Source organism: Zea mays, chromosome 8 (assembly GCF_902167145.1).
Source record: "Zea mays cultivar B73 chromosome 8, Zm-B73-REFERENCE-NAM-5.0, whole genome shotgun sequence".
Taxonomy (NCBI): domain Eukaryota; kingdom Viridiplantae; phylum Streptophyta; class Magnoliopsida; order Poales; family Poaceae; genus Zea; species Zea mays.
Window position 1 is genome coordinate 25,423,587 of NC_050103.1, and position 15,945 is coordinate 25,439,531.

At 42.4% G+C, this 15,945-nt stretch overlaps 1 long non-coding RNA gene across 1 annotated transcript; it reads left to right on the plus strand.

The window, feature by feature from the left end:
* Positions 1-501: 501 nt before the first annotated feature.
* On the plus strand, positions 502-3,506 carry LOC103634974 (uncharacterized). Its single transcript, XR_002264296.2, has 3 exons — positions 502-1,224; positions 1,307-1,399; positions 3,345-3,506. It is a non-coding gene; the product is annotated as an uncharacterized lncRNA (long non-coding RNA).
* The last annotated feature ends 12,439 nt before the right edge of the window (positions 3,507-15,945 follow it).

Genomic DNA, 15,945 nt, shown 5'->3' on the forward strand with positions numbered 1-15,945 from the left:
CTGATTTCACCCAAACAAATTAAATAGAACTCGAAAACTAAAGTGTTTGGTGCCAAATAATTTAGTCCCTACTTGTCAACCGAGAAATTGTCACGTCCGAGGATTTATAAATGAGATTTGTTTCTCCAGTAAATCATCTATTGTCGTGGAATCATATGTTCAGACCATGAATGAAATAATTTGATTTTAAATCAAATTGAACACAATCTAAAATAACGTTGTTGGCATCGTTCCAGTTCGTTTCGATTGCATCTCGCCTAAATCCAAACGTTCAGGTATAAATATCTGGTAAAACTTTATCTGATTCTGAGAATGTCTACCAAATCAAACATCGTTCAAATATTATCGGCGATATCAATTCGGCCCAATCAATTTGTGCATCTGTTAAATTTTAATTGGAGCACCTGTATTTATCCGTAGGTTATTGTAAAAAAAAAAGAAAAGTTCTTATTTTTCTTATTTTTTCCTTCTATTCTTATCCAGCCACCGCTCAAGATCCTCTCAGCCTTATCCCTAACCCCCCTCCTCTCTGTTGATTTCGTGGAGCACCAGCCGAGCTCCTCCCTGCGGCTCGCCTCCCTCACGGCGCCGCCTGCTCCCCATTACCGACCTCCACTCCAGCACCTGAGCAAGCGCTCCTAAGGTCATCTTCCCCATCCCCTCCCCATCTTCCTCTAGTGCTGGCTGCCATGTCGTCTTCCCCATCCCTCCCATGGTACCCTCACCTCTGCTCCTCCCAGCGCCCTGGCTCTGCTCGACCTTCATAGTGAGCTCACCCTCAGCCATGGAGGGTGCCGCCTCCACCTCCCCCTTGGTGCTCGCCGAGCTCGCCCTCAGCCTTGCCGCGCCCCTGCTTCCTGTTCCCAGTGCCGACGCCCCTGCCTTTTTCCCCATCTCCTTCCCTTGACGTGCTCGCCCAGGTCGCGCGCGTCCAGCTCGCCGGCCGAACTCCCTCAGCTTCGTCTTCAACCACCGCCGACCCCATGGTGAGCTCGCACAAACTCCATCTCCCTGTGCGCCCTTTGTTCTGCTCCAACCGTTCTCCACGCCGTGTTCCCCCCCCATGGCTCCCCTTGCCTCTCCGGTCAGCACTAGCCCGAACGGTATAGCAGCATACCGGTGCCAAACCCGTGTTCGCGACGCTCGCCAAGTGCTCGATGAAATACCGCAGTGAGCTCCACCTCGAGTTGTGCAGCCCCAACCCGCGACGTTGCAACACCCTTGGTGAGGCCTCGCCACCCCTGTTGTTTTTGTGCTCAGTGTGCTTGATAAAATGTCTAAACTGTGTGAGTGTCGTTAATCGCAGCCCTCCGTCGATGTTGCGCTTCGTGCATTGCTCCTCGACGAAGAGCCAGAACCGTGGTAGACATGCATGCGCGATCCAAACTGATTTCACCAGGTTGTTCGCTTTATGTGATTGTAGTTTTCTCTAATTACGTGTGGTCGATGGCGTGAATATGTGTGTGAAAATGTACGTCTATGAATGGTGGGCTAAATAGTTATGTGGTCGATGATTTTTTGTGATTAGCATAGGTGCACTGTGGTAGCTGTCTCCGGATGTGTTTGTGTGCTTCTTATGGCAATGTACTGGGAAACATATTCTTCCTCAATTTCATTCGTGATGAGTATAGTTATATTAGGTGTCATATTAGATACTGTGAAATGTCTACCCGCAGATAGTGATAAGGTTGTTTGTATAATTATAAAGTTGTCGCATCGTGTGTTGAGATCTAGAATTTTGATGTAAATCTAAATGAAGGATACTAGTAAGCAAGTGTGATGTTTGATGTAATGTTTTAGTGCTTGTGATGACATGACCCTATTTGCAAGTTAAAAGTAGAGATACTGTTCGATGTGCGAGTTAAAGTTCGAATTGTTGTTTTATGTGAAGAGTATTAGTTCTATGTATGTAATATGTGATTAAGTAAATGGTTTTAGCTCTAATTCATAACAAGGTATTAAAGCATTCTAAGTGTCAAGAATATGATAGATGTAGAAACTAGATAGGAACAAAGTTAGAGTTCTTGCTGTTTGGACTGCATGTCCAATTTCATTACGTGGCTAGTTAAGTAAAGTAAACCGTGTTTTCTGTAGAAGTGTTATATATAAAACTTGTAGATAATCGTTTTATCTTGCTTGTATAAAATTTTCATGACCATAGGTTTAGTAGTTTAGGAGTTATGATGTTTCCAAGTACAGTACACGAATCTGTCCAGATTCTGTATAGATTTCAAAAACTGCCTTGTTTGGTTAAGTTAAACTAAGAATCAGCCCTTATTAATTATAGAAGAATTGTAGTACTTTTCTTAGGCTTTCCAAAAAGTCTTGGATCACCCCTTTTGGTTGTCTAGAAGTCAAGTTATGGCTGTTTGAAATGTGATGTTTGAATCTGCCAAAAGTCTGGACAGTAATGTTTGATTGTAATAACTGACTTCGATAAACATTGAATCACCTTGAGATGATTATAAATGAGTTGTAGACAATTTTATTAGCTTTCTAAAAATTCTAGGATCACATGTTTTGGATGTCTAAATCTCTAGTTATGGAATTTTAAAATGAGTAGTCGAATTATGTCCAAATCTGGACAGAATTTACGTTTAGTACCGTTTGACCATTCTAAAGGTCGAATCTTGTTATGATGATAATACAAAAGTTATAGAGAACTTTATAAGCTTTCCAAAAAGTCTTAGTTTACTATTTTTGGATGAATATCGTGTAATTTATGAATAAAACAACTGACTGTTGTACTGCTGTCCAAAATCAGCAATGATTAAGATGATTACTTGGAGTTTCTTTTCTGTGAGTACGATGACCTTAGTAATACGAAGGAGTTTTAGTAGACATGTTTACCTAGCATTAAAAAGTTGATTCAGTAATATTGTGTTTATAAAGGTAATGTAAATGTCTTATGATTAAGAGCAGTGTGATGTTCTATTTGATGGCATGCTATGCATAATAACCTGGCGTACAAATGTTGAAGCATGTTGAAATGCTTCTATTCATTGTTCTAAGTTTGGGTCCTTAGATTTTAAATCATGGTATGGTAGAATTCTATGATTCTTGGTAATAACTTATGTTTGGTAATGGTGAGTCCTAGTATTTGATGTTACGCTTTGGTTAGGAAGATGATAGAACGTGTGTTTCTTATTGTTTTATAATGTTTGAGTTAGCCCGAATAAGTTGAAGTGTGGTTGTTGTGTTTAGTGATATATCGATATCTAGTGTTTAGTTGTGAATGTTTTAATGTCATTACATTAGGAGTTTAATTTATTATCGTGCGTCCTTGTTTAGCCTTATATTATTCATCTTTATAATCATTCATGTGCATCTTGCATATCAAATAGATACGCTAGGTGATTATGCGATATGAAGGGCATGGGCCTGACTGGACCACAAGATGATATCGATGGACCACACCCTATAGGAATGATCAGATCAAGTACCAGGATGGAAGATGCTCACCAAGTGGTCGTCATTTAACAACACTAACGTAGTGTTTATCCCAGGCAAGTCCTGATGCATTTACCACCTCCTTCTATTTTAAAGGCTTTTATCACTTATATGTTGCATTAGGCGATAGGAGTTGTGTGAATAAACAGTTGATGCATTACCATTCCTTGGAATTTGATTACTATTCCTTGATTCCTGTTTACAAAAGAGAACTAAAGATGCTTAGCCCTGCTTAGATAATTAAAAGTTGTTCTTTTTAAAAAAGGATGATGTGTTACACGAGATATAGTAAATTTTTGTGAAAAAGAAATTGGGATGGTGAATCCATATGGTCATGATGGATTCAACATTCGTAAAAGTACCTTTGTCAGGTACCAAAGATTGGGAAATGGTTTAAATAAAATGAGACCAGACGTTGAGCAGGAAAGGTCGCCGTTTGTGTCGATTAAGGACCGTTCCGATTGTTGGCCTGATGATCTAGGATCCTTTAACTGGCCACATGCCTCATCATGGGTAAGCTTTGCCTCGGTCGAACCAATAACAGAACAGCTCACACACACTGGGAGTGGAGAGATGGCGAGAGTAACGTCTGCCCACCTGGCAAGTGGCTGGATGGTGGGGTGTTGTGCTCTCGGGTCGCGTGAACCCGTTCTGGTCTTGAGAAACCCGGTGGCGAGTTGACATATACAAGGGTTAAGTGCTACATATGTCATGTGGTTGGAGATCCCCAGCTGGGTATTAATCGATTCGGATCGTCGAACTTCTCGGATATGAAGACTGGATCTTCGACCTTCAGCGTAGATAACAAGTGAAACTAAAGATGCTAAAATGAAGCTAGTGTAGGACAAGTGAATGCTCTAGATTAGGCAAATCTAGAATCAGGAAAGAACTCCACTTGTTAATAAAAAATTTGGCATAAGGATCCACTACTAGTAAGCTCTTCTGCAAACAACGAGTCTTTGAAATTTGATGAGCTTTGCCTTGATTCCCGACAAACTAGCATACCCTTGAAAGTCTTTTCTTTAGTCGGGTAAGTCTTGCTGAGTAATTGCGTACTCAGGGTTTTATTCCCATTGTTGCTGCAGGTTACAAGTCGCTTGATTGTGATTGATGTTAAGTGCAGATGGGCTCGACTTTCTTATATAAGTATATCCCATCTTTAGCTTCTTTATTGAGGACTGTCACTTAAGCTAGCATGTATTTTAAAACTTATAAATGTTTTATACATTCAAATTGTAATCTTTTTGAATCAATTTCTTTTGTAATCAACTCCGATGATATATATTGTAATCTTGTTATAACATGAAATGTTGTAACTTGTAACCATTTTGTAATAAAGAATTTCCCCTGCAAATGGTGGTGTGTGATTTGTGTTTATTTAATCACGTGATCTTTGCGATAAGTCATTTATCCGGGGTCCTCGGGGCACTCGGACAGATCCTGTTAAGTTGTTTGGTGCAAATACATAGCCGTCTGAGGTCTTTGAGACAAGGACAGATCCTATTAAGTTGTTTGGTGCACATACATAACTTGGCAGGTTCTGCGACAGTAGCAATACAAACAAACATGGTATATGCAAAATTAACATCACACCAAACATAAGCACAACTAAATAATAATGATCTACGCGTCGTAACGAGATCGTGGGCTCAAGAATCACTAGAATCGGAGTTAGGGTTGAAGAGAGGTGGTTTTCGGAAAATCTATGTTATTAACCAATTATATCTAGATCTTTATGTTGATTTTATAAGTCATGTGATAAAGATATTTAAGGAATAACTTTGATCTATATCATACTAGAGTGGAAATAATATTTTAGTTACATTATAATTATAGACAAACTAACTTTGATTAGTAGGAACAATCTACTAAACATAGGTTAAATGAATATTTATTTTTGGAAACATGCTATTTGCTAAGACAATGTTATGGATGCGCATGCAAAATTATTATGAAGCTAACACAACTTGAATGGATCAAATCGGAATTAAGACGTAAAAGTTATGGGTTAAACAAGTTTTAGGTTATTTTTAATATTTATTTTGTACTTAATTAAGACTCCAGGGGTATTATTGCAATTCCCAGGGACCTATCTGTAACTGTTTCAAACTATGCGGGGATGGTGGGTTCTATAACTGAAAATCCTAGGGACTATTTTATAAGTTTGCCTCGACCGAACGGGTACGTTCTATTCTGAGCCGTCTGATCAAAATCCAACAGATTGGATTAGACTCAAGTCTTCCCGAACCGGTATGCGATCAGGGCCGTATATCGGCCGATCCACGGTTATCATCCACCGGGACGGAAAGTTATGAGGTGCTAATCCCATCCGTCCATACACAGATCCATGGCCACCACGCGCCTAGCTGAAGCGATGCGCCCAGTTTTGATCAGGATCGTCCATCAACACATCAATGGCCTCGGTGTTTTCCCCCTCCCGCGACGGCCGGCCACGGAGGAGCAGAGGCCCGCGGCGGCGTGCCATTGTCGACCAACGCCAGAAAGGTAAGGCGAACTACATGGATGAGTTCTCACCTACCGCCGATTCGTGAAGGAGCTCGGCCATGCCGTGATGCGGCCCTGTGGTCAAACCCAAAGATGGCGAGCAATTCCGGGCTCCCCCGCACGGATAACGCACACCCACGCGCGGCGACCGATGGTGACAAGTCCGACCAGAAGTTTTGTTAAGATTCTCAACCAAAGCCTAGATCCATGGAGGGGGGTTGTTGCGTGACCGGCGCGCGAGATTCCCCAATTCGGACTCAAGGTTAGTGGCAATACTGACTATTGGGTCCCACCAGTAAGTGGCTCATTGCGGTGGAGGAGGGAGGCTAGTTGAGCGGTCCGCATGTCAGTGGCCGCGCCAGGAGGAAAGATGGGCCAGCTCGAGAGGTCCACGAGCGCCCAACAACGTGAGTGAGATGGGCCAAGAGGAGAGAATTAGGCCCAAGTGGCATTTTTGGGTTTTCTTTCCTATTTTCTTTTATGAAATTTCTGCTTTGTTTTCAATTTCAAGTACTCAAACCAAATTCAAATTCTTAATTTTGAATTTCAGATTTGCGAGTGCCAAAATTAGTAATAATGTGAATATAATCCCTATTGTTTACCATATTATTATTTATTCTTTTTTTCCATGTTATTTATTTATGGGAGGAATAAATGGTTACATTAGAAATTCCCTTTCTCATTTTCCCATTTTATGTTTTCATTTAAAATTAGAGATCTAATTTGTGCTGTCAATAAAATGCATTACCACAAAACTAAGACGTGCTACGCGGTACGTAGATGAAGGAGATCTCCATGGGTTTAGTACTCACCGAGGACAAGGTCTGGCACGGGCTGTTCACGGCGAGGCGCGGACGCGGCGAAAATCCCAGCTCCGTCGAGGGATTCCCACGGACACAGCAAGGCACCCTTCGATTACTCTCCCCTACCGCTTCTATGCAATCAGACCGAGCCTCAGGTGGCCACGATGGGGGCCGAACCCCACTGGAGGTGGTTATCTGCGACGACACCTGTCGTCTCCCCCGGCTGCGGCGGCACAATGTGGATGTGGCGAAGCGGCAGCAGACAAAGAGGCACGAGAGGGCGTGGTCAAGAGGGGTCTTATAGGCATGATCGTCGGGTGGGTCTTGAGCTCGCCAGCTCCACGGTATTAGGCGCGGTGGTTATAGCCGCCCGCAATGCGCGCAAGGTGGGGGAAAGTGGGGCCGACCATCGAGGCCCACATGGCAGAGAGGGAGTTTGAATCGGCGGTACGCGGATGACAGGTGGGGCTATGAAATCAGCGCGTGATCGACGGCGAGCGCGCGAACGACTGGGCGACTAGCTAATGGGGCTCGCACGTCAGCGGTGGACGGCGCGCGAGTTGATGCGGTATGATTGCCTCATGGGCCAGAGGTGTAGGCGCCGGATTCCTGAACCTGGGCCGCGCGGAGGGAAACGTGACATGGGTCGTGAGAGGGTTTGAGCCCAATGCGGTTTTTCTATTTTCTTTTGTTTTTCCTTTCGTTTCTTTCCCTTTTATTTTGAATCTTCAAATTTGAATTCAAATTTTAATTGTGAACTTACACTCATATTAACTGTACAATTTGATCCTACCATTATGGCAGAATTTTATTTATCTATATATTTTGTTTAGTATTTTTCCCTATTTTCTCCCAAGTCTAAATTGTAAATGAAATCTTAATTCCAAATTTAGGTATTAACAGGTTCTTATTGGTATGATCATTCCCATTACTTAAAAATGCACAATCAAAGAAACTCCAGCATGATGCATATGTTATTTATGTGTCATTTGTTTAATTATTCTCTTTTAAACATGATTGTTCACATGTTCTAATAAATGGAGGTCACACAAATAAAGAGATTAAATTCATTCTCATTATTTACAATTTGGGTATTACATTGTAGGACGAAACCTAGATAGAACTGGAGAACTCTTGCTTACTTACCTTTGCTACTCTGATTCTTTCTAAACTTTTCTTATTCTCTTCTCATCTACTGTTGCTTTACTCTGATTACTCTTACCTTTTCACTCTAAAGACAAAAGTGGATTTCACACTTTGAAATCCTGTGCCTAAAGAGACCATTAGGAATAGGAGACCTACTCTTAGGAAAAAACAAAACTATTTTTGTAGGTATCTATGTACTTGAATGTTTGTTGTTATGACACTTGTCTAATTTGGATCTTTGATTGAGTGTGATGAGTTGTGGAGTAATGTCCACAATTACATCTGCATATACACATAGGCATAAAAATGTTTATAAAATAGTTAGACAACCTATATTATCTCTCCATTAGAATACAACTAGTATCACATATCGATCTCATCTCAACAAATCTTATCTTTGGACATTCACCTTATATGACTAGTTATCCCAATATGGACATAAGACAACAGATCAAAGCCCTACCCAAGAATCTTAAGTTGTTGACCAGCTACTAGCCTATATGTTTGCCTGCTAAATAAATTCCCTTGCAACACTATCTTACCATATATTTCTAACCCAGATGGTCAATACCGGGAAGGGAGGCGGTATTGATCTACCTGCTAACCACCATAGCAAGATGATTATTAGACAACCACAACCAGAAATGAATCCTCCGAATCCTCCACCGGCCGGAACAGATCCAGTGGTTGCCACGCAGATATAAGTGCTACAACAAATGGCAAACACGATGAACGAAATGCAAACTCAGATGAGGCAAGAACGCCAAGAAATGTGTCAGGAACGGTTGGAGATGCGTTAAGAAATGAGGCAAGAACGGTTGGAACGGCAACAACAACCACCACTACCTCCACCACCCAGGGATAAGCACCAGTAGTTTATGAGTCACAAACCATCGACATTCTCTAACTCTGCGGACCCACTACAAGCAGATGACTAGTTAAAATCTATGGACAAAATGCTCAACATAGCTCAGTGCTCTGACAGAGAGAAGGTGCTATATGCATCGGGTCGCCTTACCGGCCCCGCTGTGGATTGGTGGGATGCATACTGTGCTGCCCACACTACTGTCAACACCATTACCTAGGCAGAATTCTCCACTCAATTCAGGAATTACCATATTCCTGCTGGACTTATGAAGATTAAAAGAAAGGAGTTTCTATCCCTTAAACAGGGAGGTATGTTTGTAAGCGAATATAGAGACAAATTTATCCAGCTATCTCGATATGCTCCTACGGAAGTTGAGGATGATGAAAAGAAAACATGAGGTCTTTTTGGAAGGTTTGATTGGACCGCTACAATACCAACTGGTATCGCACACATTCTCGTCCTTACAAAGACTACTGGACAAAGCTATTGTTGTGGAAAACAAGAGGTTTGAGTTTGGAGAAAAGAGAAGGGCTGCCAACCAGGGACAGGCTGGGAGTAGTTCCCGTCCTCGATATACTACTACTCAAAGTACACCTACTCATGGCAGTTCCGGGCAACAGACTCAACAAACACAAGCTACTCCTCAAGCAAGCACTCCAGCAGGACCTGTTGCTCCTAGTACATCCACCAACAAATCATGCTTCAAGTGTGGACAGTCTGGACACTATGCCAACTACTGTACCAATAGGGTCGCTTACACTACGCCAGCTCCGATGAAGCAAGGTCAAGCCTCGGGAGGCAAGAGTCATCCCTTATCTGTCAATCGGGGGTAGGTCAACCATGCAGAGGTAGAAGCTGAACCTGGTGAACCTAGAAACCAAGTAGTACTGTTTGACTGTGAAGAAGTTGGTGAAGAAGGCAATGAACAACATGATTAGAATAAATATAATTATATAAACATATATATATTTAGAGCACTATTTGTAAGACCTAAATAATACCTTAGGTAGTAGCTTGTATTTTATTATCTTAGGAGTAATAATAAGGTCTATTTGACCCTATGTTTTGCTAATAGGTTATGTATCATGCCGAGATTCTTGTTTGTGCATATGTCCTCACACGATATGGTTATACATCCTTTTTATTACTAATCTCGAGGACGAGATTTCTGTTAAGGGGGTAGGATTTGTAAAGCCCAAAAATTGGTAGAAAAAGAAATGAATAATAAAATAAAGACATAGATATATTTATGATAGTATTTCTAGATTTTTTAGAAACCTTGGGAATTTATTAGGACCTTTCCTCTTCATAATCAATTGAGAGTACTAAATTAGTTAAGTGACCAATAAATAAATAAAAAAAGGTTGATCTCTTGTTGATTTTGTGGTGATGCATTTTATGGAAATTATAAACTTGACCTCCAATTTTAAATAAAAACACAAAATAGAAAAAAAGAGAAAGGAAATGTTTACGAAACCATTCATTCCCCCCATAAATAAATAATAAGGAAAGAATAAATAATAATATTGTAAACTGGAAGTTATATTCACATTAGTGTTAATTTGGACACTTGGAAATTTTAAAATTCAAACATGAATTTGAAATTGAGTTGGAATTTGAAATAGAATAGAAAAGAAAAGAAAAAAAAGAAAGAATTCAGGCGCCGCTGTATGGCTTGCGGCCCAAAACTGGCCCAAACCTGCATCCACGCTGCCCGCGCCACCTGCGCCGACATCGGGGACCCACATGCCAGGCGCTTGCTCGCTGGACTCTCTGACTGGCATAGCCCACAAACCACCCTCACCCCTCCGCGCCTGTGACACCAACAAGTGGGGCCTCGATCGCCAACGCCTTCAACCTCGCGCTCGGACTCCTGGGCTCTGCAACGACACCCGAGATCGTCAACAACCATACAGTCCGGCTGTTGCAGCATGGCGTCCACCTGCGGATATAAAGACTCCCTTCTCGTCCTCCCAAATCCAAAATGTCGACCTAGCTCGTTGCTGGCGTGGAGAAGTAAGGAGGCCGGGAAACATCGGTAGGGTAATCCGCCGCCGTGAAGAACTCCAATTCACCGTCGTTGTGCCATCCGGTTTGGGTCGAGGGTCTTCGCCAGATTCTAGGGACCCGTTCTAGTGCATCGACGGGGTGCTCGTCGTGATAGAGGTGCTGGGATTGCTCGCCGGAGCTCGGCGGGCATTGTTGGCCGCCATTTCCCATGGTCGGGGCTTGTCGTAGGGCAATCATAGGTAAGATGACCCCTATAAAGCTCGTTGTTCCCCCTCGATGTGATGCACCAGTCCGTTTGCGTATTGTGGCGCTAGGGCGTCGGTGGTGGATTCCTAGGGTAATCACTACCGTGGCTACCTGGGCGCTGCCGTGCTCTAGCGTCGGGTGGAGAAGATGCCTGTCACACCCGGATTTTACGGGTCCAAAACTCGAGCGCGAAATAAACACCAGGTGCGCTGGGACCAAGTCTCACACATATGATGAATAGTGGTACAGAAATGAATGGCACATCTTTGCTATATAATAGGAGTTCTGTCCAAAATAAATAAATAATTACATCATATGGAGACAACGATCCAGCAACCCAAAGTTGACTGGGAGACGATGGCCTAGACCTCTCACAAACTCATCACAGCATCCTCCATACGCCTCATCCTGCGGTACATGTTCTTGACCTGTGGGGGTGTGAGACAACAAGAGTGAGCTCACATACGTTCATTGCTCAACAAGTTGTGGGGAATAATGTGTATAAACTCACCAAAGGTGGGAGCTCATGTGAAGTGTAAGGCTTACCAAAGAGGATGGTTGAAGCTGAGCATTGCTTTTAAAGTTGGTCAAAATTTTATTAGCAATTACTAAGTATAAGTAAATACCAACCCAATTAAGTAGTAGAACAAAAGTGATAACAACACCTGCGATGCAATGCATATGATAAATTGAATTTAGTTCCATAAATTAATCATGGGAGGGTCCGAGCTGCTCATGACCGTGAGCACGGCTAGTATACCAGTTTTACACTCTGCAGAGGTTGCACATCTTTACCCACAAGTCATGTTACCCATCTGCCAAGGGATCACGACTTCCCATACACTTCTACCGAGGAGGCGAGGCAGGGTAACACTACGAGGCCTTTACAAAGTCACACTAGCTTCAGAAAACCCGCTACAGTTTTTAGGAAGCTCCAATGCAGGGACCCCTCGCCTGACCACAATCAGAGCAAAATCAACCCAAGGGCCTCCCTACACTGACCACTCCCCTACTGCCCTTGCCCCTTTCGGGTAAGGTAGTCCTCCACTAGCTTTCCTAATTAGTCAGCCAAGTGCGTCCCATACCACCCTTGTGGTAGCACTATTTTCCTGGGTGGTTCTCCATGTTCCAATTAACATAATTATCTTATCATGAACAGTAAATAACAACTGATAATAAAAGTATAATCATGAATAATGTGTATCTCTATACCAAAACCACATAAAGCAATTGTAGGTACTACCCAAAAAATTCAGTGGTAAACAAGGTATAAAGATAGTCAAACTAGGGTAACCTATTGGGTCCCATCAAAATTAACCTATGCAGATCATTATGATTAATAAGAACATGGTTGGGTAAAAAGAAGTGATCAAGGGCACAACTTGCATGGGACTTGAGGTTCTAGGTACCAGGATGATTCTTCAGATCCTCGTGACCTCACTGCTAGCCGTAGCAATACAAACAAACATGGTATAGACAAAATTAACATCACACCAAACATAAGAACAAACTGCATAATCTATGCATCGTAACGAGATCGTGGTTTTGAGAACCACTAAATTTGGAGCTACGGTTACCGAGTTATGATTTACAAAAGATCTATGTGATTTGAATATTAAATCATATAATAAATTGATTAGTATACATCATATGAGAGCATATTCTATAAATAGTTAACTCAACTTTAATCTAGATTATTGTTGGGGACTTGTTCTCAAGTGCTAAGAATTAAGAACAAGGCAACATAGAAAATGTTAACCGTTAATGTCCTTCGTCCTCCGAAGCATTATTTCCCTTAGGATATAATGATTTGCGGACGAAGGTTATGAAGGACATACCTTCATAAATTCATCAAACAATGACGAAGGACGAAGTATAAAGAATGTAAAAGAAAACATGAACAATTATTAATTATTATTGAATATAAACAAAAACGTTATTGAACTATAAGTGTACCTTCAATCGGAAGGAAATGACAGTACAAGCGTGACGCAAAAAGCGAATGCCAAGTCAGCGTGAACAGTACGAGGATACTGTTCACCTATTTATAGACACGGGACACAGCCCTTACAAAATTACATTCATGCCCTTTACATTTGATAATAACTCTATAGTAGTCTATCGAGGTCTGAATAGCCTTTTCATCTTTAAGTCGGTTCCACTCTTTGCCGTTACGCCGAAGCTTTCCTGCTCAACACCTTCGGCTCTGTATCAAGCTTCGTATTATTCCGGTATGCTGCAATGCCGACCTTAGTCTGAGGGTACCTGTTCACACATTGTACTACACAAATACTGTTAAATCCTGTTTTTGAGGACCTTCGGACGCCGAAGGTCCCCAACAGTAGCCCCTCGCAATATTAATTTGTTTGGAGTAATAAATTTAGATTGCGATATGGACGAAGGCTTTACGCCGAAGGTCCGAAAAAACACCTTCCCTTTGCTAGAATAGCAACATTCAATGACAAGTGGAGTCTTTCAGCTTTCAAAGCACCGAGCATATAAATACGGCCATACCGCAAACTCATTTTGCACGCTTTCTGGCCAACCACTCCCGCTTACTCAATTTTTAGCTCTTGTGCACTGTGATTTGCTAAGGTTTTAGCTTTGAAGCTTCGGATTTGAAAACAGTTTTTTAGCGTTTCCGAAGATGTCTGAAGCTGCTAAGAAGGCTGCTGCTGAGATGAAGCTGAGTCTTGATGAAGAGAAGAACTTGGGGTTTCTTATTGCGATGTCGAAAACTAACACAGAAAAAATCACCAAGGAGATTTTGGAAGGCCTGTCTGAAGATACTGGTGACAGTGAAAGTTATGATGTGGACAGCGGTGGCGAAGACTCCGAAGATCGTCCCTGGCGACCAAGCCATTCAGTTTATGGTAGATCAACTATCAAAGAGAATCATCTTGTTAACATGAGAGGAAGGTATTTCCGGGATCTGTCCGTTGTGAGGGCCGACGAAGGGGAGAAGACTTGTCCACACCCTGAAGAGAATGAAGTCGTAGTGTTCCGAAGCTTTTTGAAGGCCGGGCTGCGATTGCCCTTGAGCAGCTTCGTCGTGGAGGTACTGAAGATTTTTGAAGTCTATCTTCACCAACTTACCCCCGAGGCAATCATAAGGCTGAACATCTTCGTGTGGGCTGTGCGAAGCCAAGGTCTGAAGCCTGATGCAAAAAGTTTCTGCAATATGCACGAATTGTCATACGAGACCATACCTTGGGGTAAGGAACAGTATCACAATAACTTTGGCTGCTACAGTTTTGTTTCTCGGTCTGGGTCAAGCTGCCCCGTGCCAACTTTTCGGAAGAGGTGGCCTAGCGGCTGGATGACAGAATGGTTTTATGTAAAAAATGATCTGAAAACACGAGAAGACATCAAAGGTATAATCATGCGTCCTATTTGGCAAAGCTTCGGCCTTCGGAGGCCGAAGGTTGAAATGGATGAAGCCGCCGAAGAGTGCCAAAGAGCCTTCGGCGTTGTCTGCTCTTTTATAGGAACAAGGGACTTAGTACAAGAGCATATCGCCTTCAGGGTGTGGTCGCTCGCGGAGAAATGGGAAATGCCACAAGAAACCATTAAAGAGGCCGACGAAGGTAGACTTGTCAGGTTTAAGTACACTTTTAAATTTGGAGATAAATTTATTGAGCCAGATGATGAATGGTTGAAAAGCATTGACAATTTAAGTGATGAGCTGCTCGGGACCTACTCGAAGGCCGAAGATAATGCAATGTCAGCAGCCTTCGGAGGCCGAAAAAAGAAGAGACTGAATCGGGTATTTGATGCCATCGGATTTGTCTACCCTGACTATTGCTATCCCGCCCGAAGGCAGAAGAGAAAAAACACAACCTCTGCAAAAGAAGAAGCTGCAGCTGCTCCTAGCGAGCCAGAACCGAAAAGGAAAAAGATAAAGGTTCTTACGCATCGGCCGCGTTATATTGAACCAGCTTCGGTGCCCGAGTTTACCGGAAAAACTTCTTCGGCTACCGAAGCTGAAAAACCAACCGAGTCAGCCTTGCTGCCAGAGATCACAGAAACGGCCGAAGTGCCACCAAAGATAGAATCAAAACAATCAAACATTTTGTTGTCAGAAACAAAAGAGAAAGCCGAAGCACCGTCCACAGAAAAAATTGAAGAGGTAAAAGAAGCAACTGAAGGCTCCAAAACATTAGAAGTTTTGAGTCCTACAGCCATCATTGGTACAGCAAAAAATGAAAAAGTGCCAGCCGCAACTCCGAAGAGAAAGAGAATGGCTAATGTGCTAGATGTACTGGAAACGATCAAATCTTCGAACACACCTCCGAAGAAGGCTGCTGTTACTGCTGAAACAACAGCTGAAATTTCTGGTTCTACAGCTCCAGAACAAGAAATTGAAGCCGAAGCTGGGCCCTCAGAGCCCGCAAAAACCTTGGAAAGTGAGGCAGAAAAAATAACAAAGCCAACTTTTGTTGAAGAAACTGGTGTTGTTACCCCCGAAGCACCCCCCAAAATTCGTGATTATATTTTTCGTCATGCTTCGGGGAAAAAATTATCAGAAAAAGAAAAACAAGAGGCGCAGCATTATGCTCAAAAGTTGAAATATCCAAAGGGGGCGTTGATATTTAATGGCAGTGGAGAAGAAGATTTCTTGTATTGTCTCCCCGATAGCAAGGAAATTTCTGTCTGTCGGGAGATGAGCAGAAGCTTCGGATTCCCAACTTTAGAAGACGGACTTTCGGTGCTATCCAAGAACGATCTGGCTGACAGCCTAGCTTACAACAGTTTAAAGGTGCGACAAATGGAATTCTCGTACTTTTTGTTGAGTCCAAAATTTTTCATTTGTTTAAAACTATTGACACAAACATATTCCTACTTGCAGGGCCTGATACTCAGCAATGCCCTCAGGGCACAAAAAGATGCTGAGGACGAAGGATGTACTATAGCTCT